Source organism: Pseudophryne corroboree, chromosome 1, assembly GCF_028390025.1.
Source record: "Pseudophryne corroboree isolate aPseCor3 chromosome 1, aPseCor3.hap2, whole genome shotgun sequence".
Taxonomy (NCBI): Eukaryota; Metazoa; Chordata; class Amphibia; order Anura; family Myobatrachidae; genus Pseudophryne; species Pseudophryne corroboree.
Window position 1 is genome coordinate 687,577,240 of NC_086444.1, and position 4,695 is coordinate 687,581,934.

The following is a 4,695-nucleotide window of genomic DNA, read 5'->3' on the forward strand; positions in this document are numbered from 1 at the left end:
TGCATAGCCCTGAATTTATCAATGTGTATGTCCTTGCAAAAGAAAGATATTGGCAAGGAACAGCTGTCCTGTACATTTGCATTTTTCTCCAAAACCAAGGACACTAGAGAGAAAATTTTAAAGCATTCTGTTAGGCCTTATTCTACACTGCATAGCCATGAATAAACCAATGTGTATGTCCTAGCAAAAGAAAGATATTGGCAAGGAAAAGCTGTCCTGTACATTTGCATTTTTCTCCCAAACTAAGGACACTAGAGGGAAAATGTGAAAGCATTCTGTTAGGCCTTATTCTACACTGCATAGCCCTGAATTTACCAATGTGTATGTCCTTGCAAAAGAAAGATATTGGCAAGGAAAAGCTGTCCTGTACATTTGCATTTTTCTCCCAAACTAAGGACACTAGAGGGAAAATGTGAAAGCATTCTGTTAGGCCTTATTCTACACTGCATAGCCGTAAATTTCATTTTTCTTGTTGAAAATATGAACGATTCCATTTCCAATATTAAGTGACAAATGAAAGGGCTAGCTTAAGAAATTGCGGACATACCCCACTGGAGATGCCCAATCTCTTCCGATCTTGGAAGCTAAGCAGTGGAGGGCCGGACCAGTACTCGGATGGGAGACCACCTTGGAACATCCTGGTACTGCAAATAAATTTTGCTGCCCAATCCTAAGTCACAGATGGGTACTCGGATTCATATGACCCATGATTTAATTCCCTGCAACTACTTTTTCCATTTGGGATTTTTGCAGTATGAATGATGGTCATATATTCATCTGACAGACACCTTTGAGACTAGTAGGTGTTCTTCTTTTTTCCCCCCTTTCCCCCTCTTTTTTGTGAATTCTAAAGTTTTTCCGGCTTACATTATACTATAGCAATTTTTGCTAATTACTTATTAAATTGACATAGATATTTTTGCATAATAGTCTTGAATCACACAGAAAAATTTTTGAACTCCGTTAATTCTATATATTTTAACAGGAATTTATTAAACTCATGATTTTACCAGCCTAAGACATGTATACAACTTAGTTCCTCTGAGTTAAGAGTGCTCCCAAACAAGAGTCTACTTCTTTTTCCATTTTTCTTATTTGGTATTCTTCTCAAAGATAGATATTGGCAAGGAAAAGCTGTCCTGTACATTTGCATTTTTCTACAAAACCAAGGACACTAGAGAGAAAATTTTAAAGCATTCTGTTAGGCCTTATTCTACACTGCATAGCCATTAATAAACCAATGTGTATGTCCTTGCAAAAGCAAGATATTGGCAAAGAAAAGCTGTCCTGTACATTTGCATTTTTCTCCCATACTAAGGACACTAGAGGGAAAATGTGAAAGCATTCTGTTAGGCCTTATTCTACACTGCATAACCCTGAATTTACCAATGTGTATGTCCTTGCAATAGAAAGATATTGGCAAGGAAAAGCTGTCCTGTACATTTGCATTTTCCTCTCAAACTTAGGACACTAGAGAGAAAATGTGAAAGCATTCTGTTAGGCCTTATTCTACACTGAATAGCCCTGAATTTATCAATGTGTATGTCCTTGCAAAATAAAGATATTGGCAAGGAAAAGCTCTCCTGTACATTTGCATTTTTCTCCCAAACTAAGGACACGAGAGGCAGAATTTTAAAGCATTCTGTAAGGACTTATTCTACACTGCATAACCCTGAATTTACCAATGTGTATGTCCTTGCAATAGAAAGATATTGGCAAGGAAAAGCTGTCCTGTACATTTGCATTTTTCTCTCAAACTTAGGACACTAGAGAGAAAATGTGAAAGCATTCTGTTAGGCCTTATTCTACACTAAATAGCCCTGAATTTATCAATGTGTATGTCCTTGCAAAAGAAAGATATTGGCAAGGAAAAGCTGTCCTGTACTTTCGCATTTTTCTCCCAAACTAAGGACACTAGAGAGAAAATGTTAAAGCATTCTGTTAGGCCTTATTCTACACTGCATAGCCCTGAATTTACCAATGTGTATGTCCTTGCAAAAGAAAGATATTGGCAAGGAAAAGCTGTCCTGTACATTTGCATTTTTCTCCCAAACTAAGGACACTAGAGAGAAAATGTTAAAGCATTCTGTTAGGCCTTATTCTACACTGCATAGCCCTGAATTTACCAATGTCTATGTTCTAGCAAAATAAAAATTTTGGCAAGGAAAACCTGTACTGTACATTTGCATTTTTCTCCTAAACTAAGGACACTAGAGAGATAATTTTAATGCATTCTGTTAGGCCTTATTCTACACTGCATAGCCCTGAATTTACCAATGTGTATGTCCTTGCAAAAGAAAGATATTGGCAAGAAAAAGCTATCCTGTACATTTGCATTTTACTCCCAAACTAAGGACACTAGAGAGAAAATGTGAAAGCATTCTGTTAGGTCTTATTCTACACTGCATAGCCCTGAATTTACCAATGTGTATGTCCTTGCAAAATAAATATATTAGCAAGAAAAAGCTGTCCTGTACATTTGCATGTTTCTCCCAAACTAACGACACTAGAGAGAAAATTTTAAAGCATTCTGTTAGGCCTTATTCTACATTGCATATCCCTGGATTTATCAATGTGTATGTCATTGCAAAAGAAAGATATTGGCAAGGAAAAGCTCTCCTGTACATTTGCATTTTTCTCCCAAACTAAGGACACGAGAGGGAGAATTTTAAAGCATTCTGTAAGGCCTTATTCTACACTGCATAACCCTGAATTTACCAATGTGTATGTCCTTGCAATAGAAAGATATTGGCAAGGAAAAGCTGTCCTGTACATTTGCATTTTTCTCTCAAACTTAGGACACTAGAGAGAAAATGTGAAAGCATTCTGTTAGGCCTTATTCTACACTGAATAGCCCTGAATTTATCAATGTGTATGTCCTTGCAAAAGAAAGATATTGGCAAGGAAAAGCTCTACTGTACATTTGCATTTTTCTCTCAAACTAAGGACACTAGAGAGAACATTTTTAAACATTCTGTTAGGTCTTATTCTACACTGCATAGCCCTGAATTTACCAATGTGTATGTCCTTGCAAAATAAATATATTAGCAAGAAAAAGCTGTCCTGTACATTTGCATGTTTCTCCCAAACTAACGACACTAGAGAGAAAATGTGAAAGCATTCTGTTAGGCCTTATTCTACACTGAATAGCCCTGAATTTATCAATGTGTATGTCCTTGCAATAGAAAGATATTGGCAAGGAAAAGCTGTCCTGTACATTTGCATTTTTCTCTCAAACTTAGGACACTAGAGAGAAAATGTGAAAGCATTCTGTTAGGCCTTATTCTACACTGAATAGCCCTGAATTTATCAATGTGTATGTCCTTGCAAAAGAAAGATATTGGCAAGGAAAAGCTCTACTGTACATTTGCATTTTTCTCTCAAACTAAGGACACTAGAGAGAACATTTTTAAACATTCTGTTAGGTCTTATTCTACACTGCATAGCCCTGAATTTACCAATGTGTATGTCCTTGCAAAATAAATATATTAGCAAGAAAAAGCTGTCCTGTACATTTGCATGTTTCTCCCAAACTAACGACACTAGAGAGAAAATTTTAAAGCATTCTGTTAGGCCTTATTCTACATTGCATAGCCCTGAATTTACCAATGTGTATGACCTTGCAAAGATAAATATTGGCAAGGAAAAGCTGTCCTGTACATTTGCATTTTTCTACAAAACCAAGGACACTAGAGAGAAAATGTTAAAGCATTCTGTTAGGCCTTATTCTACACTGCATAGCCATTAATAAACCAATGTGTATGTCCTTGCAATAGAAAGATATTGGCAAGGAAAAGCTGTCCTGTACATTTGCATTTTTCTCTCAAACTAAGGACACTAGAGAGAAAATGTGAAAGCATTCTGTTAGGCCTTATTCTACACTGAATAGCCCTGGATTTATCAATGTGTATGTCCTTGCAAAAGAAAGATATTGGCAAGGAAAAGATGTCCTGTACATTCGCATTTTTCTCCCAACTAACAACACTAGAGAGAAAATTTTAAAGCATTCTGTTAGGCCTTATTCTACACTGCATAGCCCTGAATTTACCAATGTGTTTGTCCTTGCAAAAGAAAGATATTGGCAAGGAAAAGCTGTCCTGTACATTTGCATTTTTCTCCCAAACTAAGGACACTAGAGAGAAAATGTTAAAGCATTCTATTAGGCCTTATTCTACACTGCATAGCCCTGAATTTACCAATGTGTATGTCCTTGCAAAAGAAAGATATTGGCAAGGAAAAGCTGTCCTGTACATTTGCATTTTTCTCCCAAACTAAGGACACTAGAGAGAAAATGTTAAAGCATTCTGTTAGGCCTTATTCTACACTGCATAGCCCTGAATTTACCAATGTCTATGTCCTAGCAAAATAAAAATTTTGGCAAGGAAAACCTGTACTGTACATTTGCATTTTTCTCCTAAACTAAGGACACTAGAGAGATAATTTTAATGCATTCTGTTAGGTCTTATTCTACACTGTATAGCCCTGAATTTACCAATGTGTATGTCCTTGCAAAAGAAAGATATTGGCAAGGAAAAGCTGTCCTGTACATTTGCATTTTACTCCCAAACTAAGGACACTAGAGAGAAAATGTTAAAGCATTCTGTTAGGCCTTATTCTACACTGCATAGCCCTGAATTTACCAATGTGTATGTCCTTGCAAAATAAATATATTAGCAAGAAAAAGCTGTCCTGTAC

General features: G+C 36.4%; 1 pseudogene; it reads left to right on the forward strand.

Annotated features, from left to right (window-relative positions):
- Positions 1 to 533: 533 nt before the first annotated feature.
- Positions 534 to 653, forward strand: LOC134935704 (5S ribosomal RNA; annotated as a pseudogene).
- The last annotated feature ends 4,042 nt before the right edge of the window (positions 654 to 4,695 follow it).